The sequence below is a fragment of the Staurois parvus genome, unplaced genomic scaffold (assembly GCF_062004578.1).
Source record: "Staurois parvus isolate SC_StPar_1 unplaced genomic scaffold, SC_StPar_1.0 ptg003032l, whole genome shotgun sequence".
NCBI classification, from domain to species: domain Eukaryota; kingdom Metazoa; phylum Chordata; class Amphibia; order Anura; family Ranidae; genus Staurois; species Staurois parvus.
Genome location: NW_028320828.1, coordinates 13,958 through 29,430, shown reverse-complemented (window position 1 = coordinate 29,430; position 15,473 = coordinate 13,958).

Below are 15,473 nucleotides of genomic sequence, written 5' to 3'. Positions count from 1 at the left end.
GTTTAGAGGGTCCTGGAGCACAGGGGGCTTAGGAGTGCAGGGGGATCAGCAACCTAGAGGGCTGAGGAGTGTAGGGTGCTGGGTAGTGCAGGAGGTCCAGGATTGCAGGGTGCTGAGGAGTGCAGGGGGTCAAGCAGCCTAGGAGGTTCAGGAGTGCAGTGGGCTAAGGAGTGCAGGGTGTCCAGAAGTGTAGAAGGTCTAGGAGTGCAGGGGGTACAGGAGTGCAGGAGGTCCAGGAGTGCAGGGGGCTCAGGAGTGCAGGGGGTCCAGGAGTTTAGGAGGTCTAAAAGTGCAGGGGGCCAGGAGTGCAGGGGGTCCAAGAGTGCAGGGGGCTCAGGAGTGCAGGGGGTCCAGGAGTTCAGGAGGTCTAAAAGTGCAGGGGGCCAGGAGTGCAGGGGGTCCAAGAGTGCAGGGGGCTCAGGAGTGCAGGGGGTCCAGGAGTGCATGGGGACCAGGAGTGCAGGAGGTCCATGAGTGCAGGGGGTCCATGAGTGCAGGGGGTCCAGGAGTGCAGGGGGTCTATGAGTGCAGGGGGTCCAGGGGTGCAGGGGGTCCAGGAGTACAGGGGGCTCAGGAGTGCAGGAGGTCCAGGAGTGCAGGGGGCTCAGGAGTGCAGGGGGTCCAGGACTGAAGGGGGACCAGGAGTGCAGGGGGTCCAGGAGTGCATGGGGACCAGGAATGCAGGAGGTCCATGAGTGCAGGGGGTCCAGGAGTGCAGGGGGACCAGGAGTGCAGGGGGTCCAGGAGTGCAGGGGGTCTATGAGTGCAGGGGGTCTATGAGTGCAGGGGGTCCAGGAGTACAGGGGGCTCAGGAGTGCAGGAGGTCCAGGAGTGCAGGGGGCTCAGAAATGCAGGGGGTCCAAGACTGAAGGGGGACCAGGAGTGCAGGGGGTCCAGGAGTGCAGGGGGTCCAGGAGTGCAGGGGAACCAGGAGTGCAGGGGGTCCAGGAGTGCAGGGGGACCAGGAGTGCAGGAGGTCCATGAGTGCAGGAGGTCCATGAGTGCAGGGGGTCCAGGAGTGCAGGGGGTCCAGGAGTGCGGGCGGCTCAGCAGTGCAGGAGGTCCAGGAGTGCAGGGGGCTCAAGAGTGCGGGCGGCTTAGCAGTGCAGGAGGTCCAGGAGTGCAGGGGGCTCAGGAGTGCAGGGGGTCAAGGAGTGTAGGGAGTCCAGGAGTGCAGGAGGTCAAGGAGTGCAGGGGGTCCAGGATTGCAGGGGGTCAAGGAGTGTAGGGGGTCCAGGATTGCAGGGGGTCCAGGAGTGCAGGGGGTCCAGGAGTGCAGGGGGTCCAGAAGTGCAGGGGGTCCATGAGTGCAGGGGGTCCAGGAGTGCAGGGGTCAAGGAATGTAGGGGGTCAAGGAATGTAGGGGGTCCAGGATTGCAGGGGGTCCAGGAGTGCAGGGGGTCCAGGAGTGCAGGGGGTCAAGGAGTGCAGGAGGTCCAGGAGTGCTGGAGGTCCAGGAGTGGAGGGGGTCCAGGAGTGCAGGGGGTCCAGGAGTGCAGGGGGTCCAGGAGTGCAGGAGGTCCAGGAGTGCAGGGGGTCCAGGAGTGCAGGGGGTCCAGGAGTGCAGGAGGTCCAGGAGTGCAGGGGGTCCAGGAGTGCAGGAGGTCCAGGAGTGCAGGGGGTCCAGGAGTGCAGGGGGTCCAGGAGTGCAGGAGGTCCAGGAGTGCTGGAGGTCCAGGAGTGCAGGGGGTCCAGGAGTGCAGGGGGTCCAGGAGTGCAGGGGGTCCAGGAGTGCAGGAGGTCCAGGAGTGCAGGGGGTCCAGGAGTGCAGGGGGTCCAGGAGTGCAGGAGGTCCAGGAGTGCAGGGGGTCCAGGAGTGCAGGGGGTCCAGGAGTGCAGGGGGTCCAGAGCTGTCTGGCTGCACAGTGATTGAAGTATATACAGCTTGGGGTATATGTTGCTTGAAGTTCCGTGTCCCGGAAATGGCCATTGCTATGGGGATGGAGAGGACTGAGGGAACCCAAATGGTGGACTTGTCTCCTCCCGTGGTAATGGTGCCATTGGAAGTGTCGTGTTATATTTGTGTCAATCCTGCCAGAAATCCAGTGAGCTGATCACTTCCTGTGTGCTGACCTGAAATCTCAAGCAAGTGTCATCAGTCCTTCCTGGTTCTTTCTGTGGACTACAGAACACCTCCTCCTTTGCTATGGAATGAACAGAGAGAGCCATGTCCAAGGGTGACAACACTGCTGCTCTATAGATACAGACGGTGAGTGTTGTCACCCTAGGACAGGAAGTGGGGAACAAAAGGAAATAGAGTCTGAAAAAGGAGCAGACTGCGTCCGCCATGACATGACGTGACACCGGACACCGGACAGGCTTCGGCCTTCATATATGAAACGCGGCCAATAGGACGAGCCAACGTGCGATGAATACTCGGAAGGTGCGGCGAATGTCCCCCGACACGTCTAATCGCAGATTTCATTGCGTTCCTCTGAGACGCACAATCTGTTCCCTCCACGCCTGTTTATAGAAAGGTCCCTGAATATTTCTTCACCTTCTGAATAGAAATGTTATCAAACGACACAAAACCTCCATTTCTCTTTATTCATTTTTTTATTTTTGGATAATTGACGTCTTGCAGCAGAACGAACGTTTTGTTCCTCGTCCTTCACCGCGTCCCATCGCCAATTCCCATCAATGGATGGCGTCACCAGATCAGCGGCCTTGCAGGCGCACATTCGCCGAAAACAATGAATTTCACCGCCGAAGTGTTTGTCGGATTTGTTACCATTTATAGGAAATTATACAAAAGGAAAAACAGGAACCGGGAACGGAGCGGGAAGCGGGCGAGGTGGCAGGTGGAGAAGGGGGTGGGGTGGGGTGGGGTGGGGGGGGGGGCTGGGGGGGCTGGGGGGGCTTAGTCTGCCCCCTTCTTCTACACTCTATGGATAACGGTTTGTCAACTCCCAGCATCTGTAGGATCCTGAGAGCGACCCATTCCAGGACCGTGACCATTAATATGGAGCTGCCCCCTCCCCCATGGCCATTAATATGGAGCTGCCCCCTCCCCCATGGCCATTAATATGGAGCTGCCCCCTCCCCCATGGCCATTAATATGGAGCTGCCCCCTCCCCCATGGCCATTAATAAAGAGCTGTACCCTCCCCCTCCCCTCATGGCCATTATTATAGAGTTGTACCCTCCCCCTCCCCTCATGGCCATTATTATAGAGTTGTACCCTCCCCCATGGCCATTAATATGGAGCTGCCCCCTCCCCCATGGCCATTAATAAAGAGCTGTACCCTCCCCCTCCCCTCTTGGCCATTAATAAAGAGTTGTACCCTCCCCCATGGCCATTAATAAAGAGTTGTACCCTCCCCCATGGCCATTAATAAAGAGTTGTACCCTCCCCCATGGCCATTGATAAAGAGTTGTACCCTCCCCCATGGCCATTAATATAGAGTTGCCCCCTCCCCTCAGGGTCAGCCCCCCCCCCCATCAGGGCTGAAAGGCAAATGCAAAAACAAGAAATGTAAATAAAAAAGTAAGAGAGAAATAAAAAATAAGAATTAGAAAAATAGAAAATTCTAAACATTGTATTTGTCTTTTTTTCCTTTTTGTATTTATTAATTTTATTTATAGTTTTATATATTTGTCTGATGAAGGGAGGGGGCATGTCCCCCCCGAGGGCATTGGGTATGTTGGGAATCTTTATAGTTGGTTTGGTCTCAGCTCTGAATGATGCTCCTCGGCACCCACTGGAGGCCATTTCTGTTTGCATGTAATCCACCAAAGCAGAGTCAGTGAGCTCTTCCAATGACAAATGTCACCGGTGTTCCAATTCACCCCAAAGGTGTTCTGTAGGTTGAGGTTGGGGCTCTGTACAGGACACTGGAGTTCCTCCACCCCAAACTGGTCCTCCATGTCTTTATGGAGCCGGCTTTGTACATGGGGGACAGTCATGGGGGAACAGAAAAGGGTCTTCACCAAACTGGTCCTCCATGTCTTTATGGAGCTGGCTTTGTACACAGGGGGACAGTCATGGGGGACAGAAAAGGGTCTTCACCAAACTGGTCCTCCATGTCTTTATGGAGCTGGCTTTGTACACAGGGGGACAGTCATGGGGGACAGAAAAGGGTCTTCACCAAACTGGTCATCCATGTCTTTACGGAGCTGGCTTTGTACACGGGGGACAGTCATGGGGGGACAGAAAAGGGTCTTCACCAAACTGGTCATCCATGTCTTTATGGAGCTGGCTTTGTACACCGGGGACAGTCATGGGGGAACAGAAAAGGGTCTTCACCAAACTGGTCATCCATGTCTTTATGGAGCTGGCTTTGTACATGGGGGACAGTCATGGGGGGACAGAAAAGGGTCTTCACCAAACTGGTCATCCATGTCTTTATGGAGCTGGCTTTGTACACGGGGGACAGTCATGGGGGGACAGAAAAGGGTCTTCACCAAACTGGTCATCCATGTCTTTATGGAGCTGGCTTTGTACACGGGGGACAGTCATGGGGGGACAGAAAAGGGTCTTCACCAAACTGGGCATCCATGTCTTTATGGAGCTGGCTTTGTACACGGGGGACAGTCATGGGGGGACAGAAAAGGGTCTTCACCAAACTGGTCATCCATGTCTTTATGGAGCTGGCTTTGTACATGGGGGACAGTCATGGGGGGACAGAAAAGGGTCTTCACCAAACTGGTCATCCATGTCTTTATGGAGCTGGCTTTGTACACAGAGGACAGTCATGGGGGGACAGAAAAGGGTCTTCACCAAACTGTTACCACAAGGCTGGAAGAGCCCAGTTGTCTCCATGTCTTTGTATGATGGAGGATCACCAGGTATAAGTGGTATTACCCTCATCACAGACTGTACAGTTCAGTATTATTAATCCTGCATGGTATGTGGAGGAGGAGGACATGCGACCATGGCTGAGAGCACTTCAGAGAGGCCACACTGCTGGACCAGTCACATGGAAGGGGGGAGCTTGCCGGAGCCAGGAATCAGGTATTACTCCTTATCTCGAAACCACGAGACGAAACACAGCAACAGTTTCCTTATCCCGGAGATCTGCTCTAACATTAGGGGTCAGGTGACCACGTCCAGATTCTGGTCTAACAACATAAGAAGTTGATTGTTTTTTTGCCCACAGAGGTTCCATTTGATGAGGGCAGGAAAATAGCCATATAAATACTTTATTATCAGGTTTTTACACCCTTCCCCCGTAATGTATCCAGACGCAGATCTCTTATAACAGGACATTGCTGAAAACAAGCACATTGTGTGTCCCTGTCCTGTGCCTTGCGGGGCCCGGAGTGCGATTAGACGTCCCGGTTATTACAATCTAATTAGTGCTCAGCAAGCAGAGAAGGAGCCCGACGTTCTCATTCTGCTTAGGGGGAAAAAAGACAAAAATAAAACGTGGCTTCTCCAGCCGAAGGGAACGGCGGTGACGGATGGGCCAGCACCGAAAAGTCTCTTCCTAAAAAACTGTCTACCGACAGACTGAGGCCTGCAGGGGCCACAGAGGGTGGTGACGGGCCCCACAACCAGCAAAAGGTTATGTGCCGGGGTCCAGGCAATAAATGAGTCAAGATGGCAGATGAATCTTGGCGGTTCGGGACAGATGGCAAGTGGAAGAAAGTTATTTTGTATAATTAACACCTATTTGGGGATTTCTGGCATTAATCATTTATTGCCTCAACTTTGCTGAGGAAGGAGCTTCTGCACAGCAGATTCATCCATCTTTTATGACTTGTAGTTGTCCTGAGGCAAACCTTCCCACAGACTTCCACTTCTGCACCAGATTCATCACCGCACGCAGCGCTCTGCTATCGGCGGCCCCGCCCCCGCCATACAGGCCGCAACACGCCGGGTCCATGGTGCAACAGAATGATGGAGTTCCTTCCACCCCATAGGAGGAGAAAGTCTGTATGTCTTCCTCTATACGTCAGAGAGCCAAACAGGGAGGAGAGGAGCCCCATACTTCGAATTCTCATCTAAACTAGCGATGCAAAGAGACACAAAACGATACAAAATGATACAAAGAGACACAAATGATACAAAGAGACAAAAATGATACAAAGAGACACAAAACGATACAAAGAGACACAAAACGATACAAAGAGACAAAAATGATACAAAGAGACACAAAATGATACAAAGAGACAAAAATGATACAAAGAGCCACAAATTGATACAAAGAGACAAAAATGATGCAAAGAGATACAAAGAGACAAAAATGATACAAAGAGCCACAAAGAGATACAAAATGATACAAAGAGCCACAAAATGATACAAAGAGACAAACATGATACAAAGAGACAAAAAATGATACAAAGATACACAAAATGATACAAATAGAAAAAAATGATACAAAGAGACAAAAATGATACAAAGAGACACAAAATGATACAAAATGATACAAAGAGACACAAAACGATACAAAGAGACAAAAATGATACAAAGAGACACAAAATGATACAAAGAGACAAAAACGATACAAAATGATACAAAGAGCCACAAATTGCTACAAAGAGACAAAAATGATACAAAGAGAAACAAAATTATACAAAATGATACAAAGAGCCACAAATTGATACAAAGAGACAAAAATTATACAAAGAGACAAAAATCATACACAATGATACAAAGAGCCACAAAATGATACAAAGAGCCACAAATTGATACAAAGAGACAAAAATGATACAAAATGATACAAAGAGACACAAAATGATACAAAGAGACAAAGAGACACAAAATGATACAAAGGACAAAAATGATACAAAATGATACAAAGAGACACAAAATGATACAAAGGACAAAAATGATACAAAGAGCCACAAAATGATACAAAGAGACAAACATGATACAAAATGATTCAAAGAGCCACAAAATGATACAAAGAGACAAAAAATGATACAAAATGATACAAAGAGACACAAAATGATACAAAGAGACACAAAACGATACAAAGAGACAAAAATGATACAAAATGATACAAAGAGATACAAAATGATACAAAGAGACAAAAAATGATACAAAATGATACAAAGAGACACAAAATGATACAAAGAGACACAAAATGATACAAAGAGACACAAAACGATACAAAGAGACAAAAATGATACAAAGAGATACAAAATGATACAAAGAGATACAAAATGATACAAAGAGACAAAAATGATACAAAGAGACACAAAATGATACAAAGAGATACAAAATTATACAAAGAGACAAAAATGATACAAAGAGCCACAAAATGATACAAAGAGACACAAATTGATACAAAGAGACAAAAATTATACAAAGACAAAAATGATACAAAATGATACAAATAAACACAACATGACACAAAGAGACAAAAAAATTGATACAAAGAGACACAAAATGTTACAAAGATTCAAAATGATACAAAATGTTACAAAATGATACAAAGAGATACAAAGAGTTACAGGCAATATAAATTGATATAAAGCGATGTCATGGAGCCGATTTACTAAAACTGGAGCGCTCAGAATCTTGTGCAGCTGTGCAGGGCAGCCAATCAGCTTCTGACTTCAGCTTGTTCCATGAATCTTTGACAATAAAAGCTGGAAGCTGATTGGCTGCCATGTACAGCTGCAGCAGATTTCGCACTCTCCAGTTTTAGTAAATGACCACAAAGTGATACAAGTGATGGTGTCACCCCCCACTGCTCCGTCTCTATGGTGGTCCAAGGTTTCCTGGCTGTCATGTTGACATTTCTGAATCAATATACAAATCAGGAAAGTGAAGGAGATGTCGGAGGTCCTTCAGGCCCCATTGCTGGCTCCAGGAGGAGCATGTCTCTGACGCTCACTAATGATATTATTAAATACAATCTTTCCATTTTCATTGCATTATGTTAGACCCATTAATGTCATCACTGGGTCTCTTTGCTTCTCTATGCATTGCAGGCAGATCATGGATGGTAGGAGGGGCCAGTAGGGGGCTGTACATAGCTTACTGAAAACATCCCAGCTCCCTGCCTCAGTACTCCTCTCAAGAGCCTTTAGACTGGATGCAAGCAGTGGGAGGAGTTATGCAAATATCATAATGCCTTGACAGGTGGACGTCAGTCTGGAGGAGTGGGTGTTCCCAGGCAGGTGTATTGGCAGAGTGATGCATAAGGACATGGATGACCAGTCTGGTGTGGAGGAACTCCAGTGTCCTGAACAGAACCCCGACCTCAACCTACTGTACACCTTTGGGATGACTTGGAATGCCGATGGTGAGCCGGGTCTTCTCATCCAACATCAGTCCTCTCCTTGGAGGTTCAGGATGAAAGAATTCTACCAGTGATGGTAATAGGGTCATCCCACTCCGAACTGATAGACTATATGGCCCAAAGGATGGGTAACACATGAAGTCAGGTCCTCCACTAAGTCCCGTAGATGAAGTCAGGTCCTCCACTAAGTCCCATAGATGAAGTCAGGCCCTACACTAAGTCCCATAGATGAAGTCAGGTCATCCACTAAGTCCCGTAGATGAAGTCAGGTCCTCCACTAAGTCCCGTAGATGAAGTCAGGTCCTCCACTAAGTCCCGTAGATGAAGTCAGGTCCTCCACTAAGTCCCGTAGATGAAGTCAGGTCCTCCACTAAGTCCCGTAGATGAAGTCAGGTCCTCCACTAAGTCCCGTAGATGAAGTCAGGTCCTCCACTAAGTCCCGTAGATGAAGTCAGGTCCTCCACTAAGTCCCGTAGATGAAGTCAGGCCCTACACTAAGTCCCATAGATGAAGTCGGGCCCTACACTAAGTCCCATAGATGAAGTCGGGTCCCCCACTAAGTCCCATAGATGAAGTCGGGTCCTCCACTAAGTCCCATAGATGAAGTCAGGTCCTCCACTAAGTCCCATAGATGAAGTCGGGTCCTCCACTAAGTCCCATAGATGAAGTCGGGTCCAACACTAAGTCCCATAGATGAAGTCAGTTCCTCCACTAAGTCCCATAGATGAAGTCGGGTCCTCCACTAAGTCCCATAGATGAAGTCAGGTCCTCCACTAAGTCCCATAGATGAAGTCGGGCCCTACACTAAGTCCCGTAGATGAAGTCAGGTCCTCCACTAAGTCCCATAGATGAAGTCAGGTCCAACACTAAGTCCCATAGATGAAGTCGGGCCCTCCACTAAGTCCCATAGATGAAGTCAGGTCCTCCATTAAGTCCCGTAGATGAAGTCAGGTCCAACACTAAGTCCCATAGATGAAGTCGGGCCCTCCACTAAGTCCCATAGATGAAGTCAGGTCCTCCATTAAGTCCCGTAGATGAAGTCAGGCCCTACACTAAGTCCCATAGATGAAGTCAGGTCCTCCATTAAGTCCCATAGATGAAGTCAGGTCCTCCACTAAGTCCCGTAGATGAATTCAGGTCCTCCACTAAGTCCCATAGATGAAGTCAGGTCCTCCACTAAGTCCCGTAGATGAAGTCAGGTCCTCCATTAAGTCCCATAGATGAAGTCAGGCCCTACACTAAGTCCCATAGATGAAGTCAGGTCCTCCATTAAGTCCCATAGATGAAGTCAGGTCCTCCACTAAGTCCCGTAGATGAATTCAGGTCCTCCACTAAGTCCCACAGATGAAGTCAGGTCCTCCACTAAGTCCCGTAGATGAATTCAGGTCCTCCACTAAGTCTCATAGATGCAGTCAGGTCCTCCACTAAGTCCCATAGATGAAGTCAGGCCCAACACTAAGTCCCGTAGATGAAGTCAGGTCCTACACTAAGTCCCGTAGATGAAGTCAGGTCCTCCACTAAGTCCCGTAGATGAAGTCAGGTCCTCCACTAAGTCCCGTAGATGAAGTCAGGCCCTACACTAAGTCCCGTAGATGAAGTCAGGCCCTACACTAAGTCCCGTAGATGAAGTCGGGCCCTACACTAAGTCCCGTAGATGAAGTCAGGTCCTCCACTAAGTCCCGTAGATGAAGTCAGGCCCTACCCTAAGTCCCGTAGATGAAGTCAGGCCCTACACTAAGTCCCGTAGATGAAGTCGGGCCCTACACTAAGTCCCGTAGATGAAGTCAGGTCCTCCACTAAGTCCCATAGATGAAGTCAGGTCCTCCACTAAGTCCCATAGATGAAGTCAGGCCCTACACTAAGTCCCGTTGATGAAGTCAGGCCCTACACTAAGTCCCATAGATGAAGTCAGGTCCTACACTAAGTCCCATAGATGAAGTCAGGCCCTACACTAAGTCCCGTTGATGAAGTCAGGCCCTACACTAAGTCCCATAGATGAAGTCAGTTCCTCCATTAAGTCCCGTAGATGAAGTCAGGCCCTACACTAAGTCCCGCAGATGAAGTCAGGTCCTCCACTAAGTCCCATAGATGAAGTCAGTTCCTCCATTAAGTCCCATAGATGAAGTCAGGTCCTCCACTAAGTCCCATAGATGAAGTCAGTTCCTCCATTAAGTCCCATAGATGAAGTCAGGTCCTCCACTAAGTCCCATAGATGCAGTCAGGTCCTCCACTAAGTCCCATAGATGAAGTCAGGTCCTCCACTAAGTCCCGTAGATGAAGTCAGGTCCTCCACTAAGTCCCGTAGATGAAGTCAGGTCCTCCACTAAGTCCCGTAGATGAAGTCAGGCCCTACACTAAGTCCCGTAGATGAAGTCAGGCCCTACACTAAGTCCCGTAGATGAAGTCGGGCCCTACACTAAGTCCCGTAGATGAAGTCAGGTCCTCCACTAAGTCCCATAGATGAAGTCAGGTCCTCCACTAAGTCCCATAGATGAAGTCAGGCCCTACACTAAGTCCCGTTGATGAAGTCAGGCCCTACACTAAGTCCCATAGATGAAGTCAGGTCCTACACTAAGTCCCATAGATGAAGTCAGGCCCTACACTAAGTCCCGTTGATGAAGTCAGGCCCTACACTAAGTCCCATAGATGAAGTCAGTTCCTCCATTAAGTCCCGTAGATGAAGTCAGGCCCTACACTAAGTCCCGCAGATGAAGTCAGGTCCTCCACTAAGTCCCATAGATGAAGTCAGTTCCTCCATTAAGTCCCATAGATGAAGTCAGGTCCTCCACTAAGTCCCGTAGATGAAGTCAGGTCCTCCACTAAGTCCCGTAGATGAAGTCAGGTCCTCCACTAAGTCCTGTAGATGAAGTCAGGTCCTCCACTAAGTCCCGTAGATGAAGTCGGGTCCTCCACTAAGTCCCATAGATGAAGTCAGGTCCTCCACTAAGTCCCGTAGATGAAGTCAGGTCCTCCATGCTGTCTCAGGCATGATGAAGTCAGGTCCTCCACTAAGTCCCGTAGATGAAGTCAGGTCCTCCACTAAGTCCCGTAGATGAAGTCAGGTCCTCCACTAAGTCCCGTAGATGAAGTCAGGTCCTCCACTAAGTCCCGTAGATGAAGTCAGGTCCTCCACTAAGTCCCGTAGATGAAGTCAGGTCCTCCACTAAGTCCCGTAGATGAAGTCGGGTCCTCCACTAAGTCCCATAGATGAAGTCAGGTCCTCCACTAAGTCCCATAGATGAAGTCAGGTCCTCCACTAAGTCCCGTAGATGAAGTCGGGCCCAACACTATGTCCCGTAGATGAAGTCAGGTCCTCCACTAAGTCCCGTAGATGAAGTCAGGTCCTCCACTGAGTCCCATAGATGAAGTCAGGTCCTACACTAAGTCCCGTAGATGAAGTCGGGCCCTACACTAAGTCCCGTAGATGAAGTCAGGTCCTCCACTAAGTCCCGTAGATGAAGTCAGGTCCTCCACTAAGTCCCGTAGATGAAGTCAGGTCCTCCATGCTGTCTCAGGCATGATGAAGTCAGGTCCTCCACTAAGTCCCGTAGATGAAGTCGGGCCCTACTCTAAGTCCCATAGATGAAGTCAGGTCCTCCACTAAGTCCCGTAGATGAAGTCGGGCCCTACACTAAGTCCCATAGATGAAGTCAGGTCCTCCACTAAGTCCCGTAGATGAAGTCAGGTCCTCCATGCTGTCTCAGGCATGATGAAGTCAGGTCCTCCACTAAGTCCCGTAGATGAAGTCAGGTCCTCCACTAAGTCCCGTAGATGAAGTCAGGTCCTCCATTAAGTCCCATAGATGAAGTCAGGTCGTACACTAAGTCCCGTAGATGAAGTCAGGTCCTCCACTAAGTCCCGTAGATGAAGTCAGGTCCTCCACTAAGTCCCGTAGATGAAGTCAGGTCCTCCATGCTGTCTCAGGCATGATGAAGTCAGGTCCTCCACTAAGTCCCTTAGATGAAGTCAGGTCCTCCACTAAGTCCCGTAGATGAAGTCAGGTCCTACACTAAGTCCCATAGATGAAGTCAGGTCCTCCATGCTGTCTCAGGCATGATGAAGTCAGGTCCTCCACTAAGTCCCATAGATGAAGTCAGGTCCTCCATGCTGTCTCAGGCATGATGAAGTCGGGTCCTCCACTAAGTCCCGTAGATGAAGTCAGGTCCTACACTAAGTCCCGTAGATGAAGTCAGGTCCTCCATGCTGTCTCAGGCATGATGAAGTCAGGCCCAACACTAAGTCCCGTAGATGAAGTCAGGTCCTCCATGCTGTCTCAGGCATGATGAAGTCAGGCCCAACACTAAGTCCCGTAGATGAAGTCAGGTCCTCCATGCTGTCTCAGGCATGATGAAGTCAGGCCCAACACTAAGTCCCTTAGATGAAGTCAGGTCCTCCATGCTGTCTCAGGCATGATGAAGTCAGGTCCTCCACTAAGTCCCTTAGATGAAGTCAGGTCCTCCACTAAGTCCCGTAGATGAAGTCAGGTCCTACACTAAGTCCCGTAGATGAAGTCAGGTCCTCCATGCTGTCTCAGGCATGATGAAGTCAGGCCCAACACTAAGTCCCGTAGATGAAGTCAGGTCCTCCACTAAGTCCCGTAGATGAAGTCAGGTCCTCCACTAAGTCCCATAGATGAAGTCGGGTCCTCCACTAAGTCCCATAGATGAAATCAGGTCCTCCACTAAGTCCCATAGATGAAGTCAGGTCCTCCACTAAGTCCCGTAGATGAAGTCGGGCCCAACACTAAGTCCCGTAGATGAAGTCGGGTCCTCCACTAAGTCCCGTAGATGAAGTCAGGTCCTCCACTAAGTCCCATAGATGAAGTCAGGTCCTCCACTAAGTCCCATAGATGAAGTCAGGTCCTCCATGCTGTCTCAGGCATGATGAAGTCAGGTCCTCCACTAAGTCCCGTAGATGAAGTCAGGTCCTCCACTAAGTCCCGTAGATGAAGTCAGGTCCTCCACTAAGTCCCGTAGATGAAGTCAGGTCCTCCACTAAGTCCCGTAGATGAAGTCAGGTCCTCCACTAAGTCCCGTAGATGAAGTCGGGTCCTCCACTAAGTCCCGTAGATGAAGTCAGGTCCTACACTAAGTCCCGTAGATGAAGTCAGGTCCTCCATGCTGTCTCAGGCATGATGAAGTCAGGCCCAACACTAAGTCCCGTAGATGAAGTCAGGTCCTCCATGCTGTCTCAGGCATGATGAAGTCAGGCCCAACACTAAGTCCCTTAGATGAAGTCAGGTCCTCCATGCTGTCTCAGGCATGATGAAGTCAGGTCCTCCACTAAGTCCCTTAGATGAAGTCAGGTCCTCCACTAAGTCCCGTAGATGAAGTCAGGTCCTACACTAAGTCCCGTAGATGAAGTCAGGTCCTCCATGCTGTCTCAGGCATGATGAAGTCAGGCCCAACACTAAGTCCCGTAGATGAAGTCAGGTCCTCCACTAAGTCCCGTAGATGAAGTCGGGTCCTCCACTAAGTCCCATAGATGAAATCAGGTCCTCCACTAAGTCCCATAGATGAAGTCAGGTCCTCCACTAAGTCCCGTAGATGAAGTCGGGCCCAACACTAAGTCCCGTAGATGAAGTCAGGTCCTCCATGCTGTCTCAGGCATGATGAAGTCAGGCCCAACACTAAGTCCCTTAGATGAAGTCAGGTCCTCCATGCTGTCTCAGGCATGATGAAGTCAGGTCCTCCACTAAGTCCCTTAGATGAAGTCAGGTCCTCCACTAAGTCCCGTAGATGAAGTCAGGTCCTACACTAAGTCCCGTAGATGAAGTCAGGTCCTCCATGCTGTCTCAGGCATGATGAAGTCAGGCCCAACACTAAGTCCCGTAGATGAAGTCAGGTCCTCCATGCTGTCTCAGGCATGATGAAGTCAGGCCCAACACTAAGTCCCGTAGATGAAGTCAGGTCCTCCATGCTGTCTCAGGCATGATGAAGTCAGGCCCAACACTAAGTCCCTTAGATGAAGTCAGGTCCTCCATGCTGTCTCAGGCATGATGAAGTCAGGTCCTCCACTAAGTCCCTTAGATGAAGTCAGGTCCTCCACTAAGTCCCGTAGATGAAGTCAGGTCCTACACTAAGTCCCGTAGATGAAGTCAGGTCCTCCATGCTGTCTCAGGCATGATGAAGTCAGGCCCAACACTAAGTCCCGTAGATGAAGTCAGGTCCTCCACTAAGTCCCGTAGATGAAGTCAGGTCCTCCACTAAGTCCCATAGATGAAGTCGGGTCCTCCACTAAGTCCCATAGATGAAATCAGGTCCTCCACTAAGTCCCATAGATGAAGTCAGGTCCTCCACTAAGTCCCGTAGATGAAGTCGGGCCCAACACTAAGTCCCGTAGATGAAGTCGGGTCCTCCACTAAGTCCCGTAGATGAAGTCAGGTCCTCCACTAAGTCCCATAGATGAAGTCAGGTCCTCCACTAAGTCCCATAGATGAAGTCAGGTCCTCCATGCTGTCTCAGGCATGATGAAGTCAGGTCCTCCACTAAGTCCCGTAGATGAAGTCAGGTCCTCCACTAAGTCCCGTAGATGAAGTCAGGTCCTCCACTAAGTCCCGTAGATGAAGTCAGGTCCTCCACTAAGTCCCGTAGATGAAGTCGGGTCCTCCACTAAGTCCCGTAGATGAAGTCAGGTCCTACACTAAGTCCCGTAGATGAAGTCAGGTCCTCCATGCTGTCTCAGGCATGATGAAGTCAGGCCCAACACTAAGTCCCGTAGATGAAGTCAGGTCCTCCATGCTGTCTCAGGCATGATGAAGTCAGGCCCAACACTAAGTCCCTTAGATGAAGTCAGGTCCTCCATGCTGTCTCAGGCATGATGAAGTCAGGTCCTCCACTAAGTCCCTTAGATGAAGTCAGGTCCTCCACTAAGTCCCGTAGATGAAGTCAGGTCCTACACTAAGTCCCGTAGATGAAGTCAGGTCCTCCATGCTGTCTCAGGCATGATGAAGTCAGGCCCAACACTAAGTCCCGTAGATGAAGTCAGGTCCTCCACTAAGTCCCGTAGATGAAGTCAGGTCCTCCACTAAGTCCCATAGATGAAGTCGGGTCCTCCACTAAGTCCCATAGATGAAATCAGGTCCTCCACTAAGTCCCATAGATGAAGTCAGGTCCTCCACTAAGTCCCGTAGATGAAGTCGGGCCCAACACTAAGTCCCGTAGATGAAGTCGGGTCCTCCACTAAGTCCCGTAGATGAAGTCAGGTCCTCCACTAAGTCCCATAGATGAAGTCAGGTCCTCCACTAAGTCCCATAGATGAAGTCAGGTCCTCCATGCTG